Here is an 8,776-nt window from a genome sequence, read left to right as displayed (position 1 = left end):
CCACTGCCTAATTCCCCTTCATCTTGTGCTGAGAAGTGCTCTTCTGCCTGCAACCTAATGTGCAATGGAAAACCTCAACCTGGGAACACACAGCATGAATCCCTAGGTCAGAAAGCGACCATCTGTGTGCCAAACACCTGGTGTAAGGAACGAAGCTTCTCATTATCTATTCAAAACATGAAGGTAAATTGAAGAGCTTTGGAATATTATCAGACAATATATCAGGAGGTGTTAATAAAATAAAAATTCTACAAAAGGGCCCTGTAGGTGTTTCCTCAACTTCTTTTCCAGTTTTTTCTTCTTTTCTTTCCTTTATCTGTAGGGTTACCACCAAATTTAGCAAACAAAAGAGCAAAACTCTAGTTACATTTAGATGTCAGGTGAGTAATAGTTGATTAATATGGTCCTTCTATCCATAGTAAATTATGTGATATATTCTAGCGTCCCATTTTGGGGGCATTCTGCACATTACTAATGGACAGGATTAGGGTGGGATTAAGATATAGCTTAAGTATCGGAGGTGACCCAAGTCACACCCTTTTGTTTCCTTGGGAGCATCCTTGACTCCACCTTAGAAGAGGGTGTGGCTTAAGACAACATTCTTTATGTCCCTTGTACGCACTGGAGCCACCATACAGTTCTACCACGCTTCATCTCACCTACCAATTCAGACCTCTCTCCTGATGGAGGTTTCCATGGAAGCAAGAGGATCTGTTGTGACGTCGGTATTTTGGGTTCTGGCTCTGAACTCTGCATTTGGCTCACCTCTCCCTGGCCTACCAATCTGTGACTAAACAGTACCCATCACCACATGAGACGTTTCTTCAAAGTTTCGTGAGTTTCTGTGGAACATTACAGGGAATCACAGAACCCAGGGACATGAGCGAATATACTCCCAGGAGGAGTGGGGAAATGGAGCAGAATAGTGACTTGAAAGAGTTAGATATCTTTAATCTCCAACTCCTTGGGAATAGCCTGGTAGTCATTCTTCAAAAACAACTTATTACAACATCAGGCCAATAAAAATTTTTTTAAATTGAAACATGCCCCATACAATACGTAGAGTATGTTGAAACTAAAAATAATATCATTTGCTATTTATCTGAAATTCATTCAACTGAGCATCCTGTGTTTTGTCTTACAATCTTATTTGTATGTAAATACCATTTAGACATCCATCTATAAAGATTACCTGATCTTTCTTATAAGAAATACATGTGATTTTCACAAATTTGAAGGAAATAGATTATCCATCAGTGGCCTGCTATTTATAAACTGCCTCTGAGCCTATGTGGAACTATGGCAGTTTGGCCCACCTCTACTTAGAGGGCCTGAGAGCCTTGTCATTTCTGAAATGACTGCTCAACTCTGTCTCTGTAGCATGAAATAAGTAATAGACAACACATAAATCATGAGTGCAACTGTGTTCCAATAAAACTTTATTTACAAAAATAGTGTCCAGTCTGACTTGGCACCACCAAAACATAGCAAAATTATTAGGAGCTATGGAAATAAAGCATTTACATAGATAGTCTGAAATTCTGTACTTTCCCCCTCTGCTATTGTAAGGAAATGAGAATGATTATGTGAACATTTAGGTTCAGAACACTATTGGAATTCATTAAATTTAGGATATTGACCATTACATTACAATCTCCTATTATAGAGAATCCCTGGAGAGACACCATCTGTTATTTATAGAAATTAATACTTAAGAAATAAATTAATAGCCATATCTTAAATCAAAAATGCAGGTAGAGACAGGCAATTCAAAGAAGGTGGAAAATATAAGCAAGACAACTAACATTGGAAAAAGGCGTCTTGTTACACAAGGGCGGCTGAGAGGCAGACAAATGACAGGGCATGCCTGGTAGGATAAATAGAAGGAGACAAGTCTTGAGTAGTTTCCATGACTCACTGCTGAGCCACAGTAACCAGAGAGGCTCAGAGACTGATTCAAAATGCATACAGGAAACGCGTATATTACACCAACGAAGCAGGACAAAAAAGTCAAGACTGAGAAAGGATAAAAGGGAGTGATGTCTTGGAGATATACCTTTCACAGGGAGATATGTGGAAAAGAGAGACACGGAGATCGGGTTTGTTTATGATCTCTTGCCAGCAAGGGCTTGTTTACAATCCAGGGGTTAAGTAGACGATGACGGGTGTACCTGACGATGACAGGAAAGCCTTTTTTTTTTTTTCACAGTAAGCATGGTGTGCCTGTCACAGGGGTTTAGTCTGGTAAGAAGGATTCAGACATAGGTTTAAAATCAATCATGCATGTGCAGCCGACCATGCATTTCAGATAATCCATTGGAACAAATGTTTGACTTGCTGTGTTTGAGGAATACATGCAAAAGACATGCAAAAGCAAATTGAGGGAAAAGAAAATCCCATTATTAAATAAGTTTCTTTTTTTATCATCATCCAAGCCAAAATGAAGAGTAACAGCGGGAATGTCTGAAACGAAGCAAAGAAGCTATTGTCATTGACCAGATAGCCCCATGGCAAGAGGAATAGGTCCCGTGCACTAAAGAGTGGGAAGAAGGAATGAACACTGAATAAACACAATACGTATCCTGAGAGAACTCGGAGTCAAGTTGGTAGCTTTGAGGATTTGTCAGAGAAGGTAGACAGGAGACATGGCCTTACAAATGAGCCACGTTCTCCCCAGTGCTGTAATCATGGGAGATAAAATTCCCCTCAACACAGAGAGCACATTCAGCGAAATGGCTCAGGATAGCATTAGCTGCAGCCTAGTTCTCAGCACTCTATCAACAACTGAGCTAATCTTAGAGGAGAATTTATACATGCTGAGCACATTAACGTTTTAAAATTTTCCAGTTGCTGTGCAGAAAGATGTATTTTGTGTTTTACATTTGTTACACTAAACTATGTCAGAATGTCTTTTTTTCTGATACAGTCACTAGATCTCACCAAAGGCAACATTTACATTGTTAGAATCACAACGAACCTTTATTGAACACTTTCTAGGTGTCAGACATAGTGGTAAATGCTTACATATATAAGTCCCACAACAAGCCAGGAAAAAGATATTTTTAACACATATGTTTACATATGGGAAAAATTGAGGCCTGGAAAGGTGAAGGGATTTGTTACAGACTGCAGCTGAGAAGTGGCAGGGCAGAAAATATACCACAGGTTGTCTTATTGGAAAGCCATGTTGTTGATCACTATTCTAGCCGAAAGTCTGCATGTCTAGACTAGAACGTGGTCACTCACCATCACAGACCACAGCCAATGTGGTCTGCACTCAGAAGTGTTGGTTGCACTGGCTTCTCTGGGTGAGGTTTCCTGTTCCAAGTCATTCCATGACTCACCTCTTACATCAGGGTGCTGGTTTTTCAGCGCTGCCATCTCCCACCACACTTGTTTCCACCGTTTGATTTTGCCAATCTCGCCATCTCTGCAGGTATCGCCTTTCTTCCTTGCCTCTACAGGCAGTTCAGCAGCAGCCCGTTCTCCGGTTGTGGGTGTTCATAGAAGCCACTCCAGTGGCCTGATGGATAGAGTCATAATGCACGGTTCTTAGGGCAGTTCTAGTCAATCTCTGATTCTGGAAATTGCAGCAACACACGAAAGCACCCCAAGTCAGTGAAGTTTGAGAAACTCCAACTTAAAGGATTATTTGTAGCTGTTCCTGTTCCTTCTTGAAAAGACCGACATTGATTTATCAAGGGCTCTTGGGGCAGCCACTCTCAAAACCCAACTGACCCGAGCGTTCCCACCTAGAGCAGAGTAGCAGCCTCGTGTGAACGGGTCTCCTCTTTCCTTCACAGAATTGTAAATGTTATGTGTATGTGTTTCCTCCACGGGGACAGGCGATGACAGAGGAGCTAGAGTTCTCATGACAATCCCAAAGAGATCGATGACCCGAAAGAATTCATCTGGATCTGACTGGTCTCAGCTCCCGGTTTCTTTTTGGCTCTGCCATTCTCATTGAATAAAAGGGCTCCAAGTTAGGATTAAAAAACCCCGAAAAACTCCACACAGAATTTGATGTACTGTTTGTTGTTCGTTATTTGCATGTGTTGTTAGTTGCCATTGGGTTGACTCTGAGGGGCAATGCCCTGACATGCATCAGATTTCAACCCTCCCCAGGCCTGTCCCAGCGGGTGTTTGAGAGCATGCGTGAGCTTAAGGGGTGCCACCATTGGACAGTGCCTTATCTTTCTGTCTTAGCCTGGAAGCTCTGCTGAAATCTGGGCAGCAGAGCTGACCCTGCTGGCAATTAGAAATATTGGTGGCATAGCTTCAGAACTGTAGGAACATGCAAGCTGCCACCTTAGGACACCTGGAAAGGCAGGTGGTGGCAATAAGATGTAAGATGGTGGAAATTCTAGCATCAGAAAGTGCAAGTAGGTGGTACGCTGTGGAAGAGCAATACCACTCCCGCCTCCCACTCCTTCCTTTTATTCCTGGCTGCCTCAGCAATCACCGTTCCCTAAATGTTCACTTACTATGCAAAGGGGTCATTTTGGTCAAGAGTCCTATCCTGCCAAACCAGAATTACATAGCCTACCTCAAAGAACCTGAGTATATGAATGACAGAAACAGAAGAAGTTGCGAACAATATTATCAATTACTTATAAGCTCTATCCCAACAGGACCTGGTCATTTTATTTATAGGTAAATTCTTTTTTTTATATAGGTAAATTCTTGTAAGCAACCCATGTTATAATAAGGAAACCAAACTTGAGGTACAGTTGTCCGGAGCAGTGCAGGTTGAAAGCCAACCAAGAAGTTATCATCTCAACCCTTCAGAAGTAGTTGATGTCGATTTCCTGCCATTTTCAGATGGCGAGTTCTTCCTACTTTTCTTCTTGGACCGCAGAGTTACCCCCACCTGCTCCTCCCTGTCTCACTTCCTCCCTGTCTAGCTCTGTATCTGTCACTCCATCCTTGAAGATTTTACATCTCTCTCCTTGTGATCACACAACTTATTTTAGATCTGGCCAGAGTTTCTTCAGAAGGTTTCAATCTGGACTCCTAACACCCAGAATGTAAATTCATCCTGCCTCCTGGACCAAAAAGGCATCGAGATGTGTAGAGACAGACATGGCAAGAAGACAGGTGTCGAACTGTGGCTGTTTTAAGGAAAGCCATGTACTTGGTAAAGTGGAGGGCAAAATGCAGGTAGGAGGGAAATGAGTCAATAAACACATCAGTAGCAAACTAGCTCCTCAGGGAGAATTTTAAAAAGCTGGGTTTTTACAAGCGCTAGTCAAAAGACCCTTTACATTTCTGGGCTTCTGAAAACTTCACACGGCTCGTTCCATCATCATTTTATTAATCAAGTAGTATAGTTGACTGTATCTCCAGGTGAAGTGGGGAAAGTCATCGTTAGATAAAACTTTCAATTCTACGACTTTATAGTTCCGTACCTAGTGCTCTCAGGTGCCACCGAGTCCATGCTGACGGGTAGTGACCCCGTGCACAGGAGAGTGAAACACTGCCCCATCCTCTCCTAGCATGCCATGGTTCCTATGCCGGAGTCATTGCTGCGGCCAGGGCGCCACTGCATGCCACGGAGGGCCTTCCTCCCCTTCCTGTGCCTCGGCTTTGCCATGCATGATGTCCTTCTCCAGGGACTGCTCTCTCTTAACAGCAGGTCCAAAGGACAAAGTCTTGTTCTCCTTCCCTCTAAGGAGCACTCTGGCCATATTTCTTCCAAGACATATTGGTCCATACTTTTTGCAGTCCCCAGTACTTTCAATATTCTTCTTCAACACCACAATTTAAATGTCTTGATTCTTCTTCAGTCTTCCTTATTTAATGTCCAACTTTCACAGGAAAATTAAGCAATGGAAAATACCATGGCTTGGGTCAGGTACACCTTAGTCCTCAAAGTAACATTTTGCCTTTCAACACCCTAGAGAGGTTTTGTGTGGCAGATTTACCTAATGTAACACAACTTTTGATCTCTCGACTGCTGCTTCCAGGAGCATTGATTAGGAATCTGAGCAAGTCAAAATCCTTGACAACTTACACCTTTTTCCCCTTTATCTTGATGTTACCTATTGGTCCAGTTGTGAGGATCTTGTTCTTCTCTACGAGAATTGTCATCCATACTGAAGACTGAGACCCTCGACCTGCACCACCAAGGGCTGCAATTCCTCTTCACCTTCAGTTAGCAAGGTGGTTAATTAGCCTTCCTGCAATCCTCATGCTGCATTCTTCTTCATATAACCCGGCTTCTCTGATTGAATACAGCATACAGATTGAATAAGTATGAAAACCTTATGTATAGCATCAAATTCTCTATTAGCACTAGCAAAAATATTGCTTATACATCCACTCCTCAATTATCCACATAGTTATTTCCAAAGATCAGGTTGTAATGAGAACATCAGCATTAAGAGAAAATGGAAGATGATCAGCAAAAGGAAGGCTGATTTCATCATTCCATAACTGCCAAATCACCGAGGATCATGGCCCACCTAAGTTAACATGTAGCCTTTATTGCAGCCAGTACTTCTCTCATCTCATACTTCCGTGTTTATCCCTTGCCCGATGCACTCGCTAGCCTACTGTTGACGGTGGTTGATTTTACACAATGTCTGCAAATATGAACTAAACGGCAGGTATCATTATTGTTTCCACTCGTCAGATAAGGAACTGAGGATCAGAGAGCTCAAAAGGCAGCAAGGGATGAGATTGATATTTATTTTGATGTTGATTCGAGAATCAACTTTTTGATTTAGCTAATCTCGCAATTCTCAATTCCAGCTAAATATTAGAAAAGTCCAGATCATTCTTTGACAATATCTGGCCCCATCACCGGAAATTTACATTTAATGGATGTGGGGGGTGTTGGTCTAAAATCCAACTCATTCCAACCTTAGAGGGCCGTGTTGAACTGCCCCAGTAGATTTCTGAGGCTATAACTCTTCAGGGAGGAGAAAGCCTGGCCTTTCTCCCGAGGGGTGGCTCGTGGTTTTGAACTGCTGGCTTTGTCGTTACTTACCCAACTTGTAATCACTACACCACCAGGAGGATCCAAGTGGGATAAGTAAATCAATGAATAATAAACCTTTCTCAAGGTGACTCTAATGTGCAGTCAGTGTTGTAAACGATCGCGCTAGGCTATTCTGTTTCTCCTTCCACAGTTTCTGCGGCAGAAAAAGTGGCATCAATCAATAGCAGCAGAGACAGCTGGCTTTGCACCAGCTGCCTCTAGCTCCCCCCAGACTATAGTAAGCTGCTTCGTGGTCACCATCCCCTCAACTGGCTCATGCCAAGGCTACAATGAACTTCTCCCTAACAAACCTTGTAATAACCTTCCTGTATCATTTGGCACTATGATGATGTCATCTGTCTCCATTTTATAAAATGCTGTATTTATCTGCTCCTTCTCAATTCCCAGTGGATTTTATCCCTTGACTCATCCCTATCAAGTGGCTGTTTTCAAGGCGTAGTGAGTGACTCATGAGCTGCTAACCACAAGGTCAGAGTTTCAAGCTAACTAGCCAGCTCTGAGGGAGAAAGATGGGCTGTCTATGGCTGTAAAGAGTTAAAGCCTCAGCCTTGTGCCAACCTTGTTCTGGTGGCAGTCTGGCGAAGCCGCAGACTTGGCCCCTGGCAAGGGGAAGGAAACGAAGAAAGGGCAGGCCCGCAGCCTCTGCCCTCGGGTGGCTGACAGGGAGAATGTCCTGCGAGTCCGCCACATTTTTGCCTCTTTCAATGACACTTTGGTCCAGGTCACTGTCCACTCTGGCAAGGAAACCATCTGTCGAAGGATGGGAGGAAAGTGGACCAAGCCCCCTGGCCCAGGGGCTGTTTGCTCTCCGAGCCCTGGCCCGCTCAGAGATGAAGATTGGTGGATTGAGGACGCCATCCCCATCCCCTCCCGCAGGAAGCTGGGTGGCCGTGGTTGCCGATTGGGAACAGGACTCCTCAAATGATTGTCTTTCAATAAATTAGCTTTGGGTTAAAATAGTAACAGTCGTAATAATAATGTCTCAGAAACCCCAAAGAGCAGTTCTGTTCTGTCCTATCAGGTCACTGGGTCCATAGTCTTGAGTTTTGTTGTTGTTTACACATCTCTTTCAACGGTTTCATTCCTGCAGTGTTCTCCCTCCTGCTCCTACAGTACCAGCTACCACCTAGGAAAAGACAAACTCTGCGTTCCCGTCTCTAGTCCACTCTCCTTTCTGGGCCCCGGACCCACATATCCAAATAGCTCCCCCTTGTGCACTGCAGATAGAGGTGCTTGTCCCTTGGTGAAGTTAGAGCCATGGAGCCAGCGCGCGCCCACTGTCTGCAGAGCACACTGCTCTTGCTTGTGTAGGGTGACCGTAGTCAACAACGCCTCATCTTCTAATCCACGCCACAAGCTAAAGAATACGTTACTCACAGTCATGGTGGATCTGCGATAGCTTATGCTTTTTTTTATTTACTGTAGCCAGTGCTAATATTTATTTCTGTATATCTTTATGCTGCTACCTAGAGCAATTACATTCCGTTTTTTTCTCTTTTATTCCCTTAAAATACTTGACAAGGGAAATGTAATTTTCCCTAATTATTCAGTTATAACTGATGTATTTCCCCACTGTTTTCTCATTCCTAAGATCATATTTGTTAAAATAGGTTGCTTCCAACAGAGCCATATTGTCAGTTATGTTCCAGTTTCATAATAAAGGAACAGTCATTAATTTTACTCTATAAAGAAATAATTATCTTAAATAAATTGCTTTATTATTCACTAGTTTTCTGTTTCATGCAATGAGAATAGAAATAATAGATACATTAT

The 8,776-nt window shown here is 42.9% G+C and overlaps 1 pseudogene; it reads left to right on the top strand.

Moving 5' to 3' along the window:
* Positions 1 to 5,154: 5,154 nt before the first annotated feature.
* On the top strand, positions 5,155 to 7,928 carry LOC115870996 (annotated as a pseudogene).
* The last annotated feature ends 848 nt before the right edge of the window (positions 7,929 to 8,776 follow it).

The sequence above is a fragment of the Echinops telfairi genome, unplaced genomic scaffold, assembly GCF_000313985.2.
Source record: "Echinops telfairi isolate 266 unplaced genomic scaffold, ASM31398v2 ScPeMD7_3533;HRSCAF=4204_0, whole genome shotgun sequence".
NCBI lineage: Eukaryota > Metazoa > Chordata > Mammalia > Afrosoricida > Tenrecidae > Echinops > Echinops telfairi.
The sequence above is the reverse complement of the archived record's forward strand: the minus strand, read 5'-3'. Positions and strand labels throughout refer to the sequence as shown.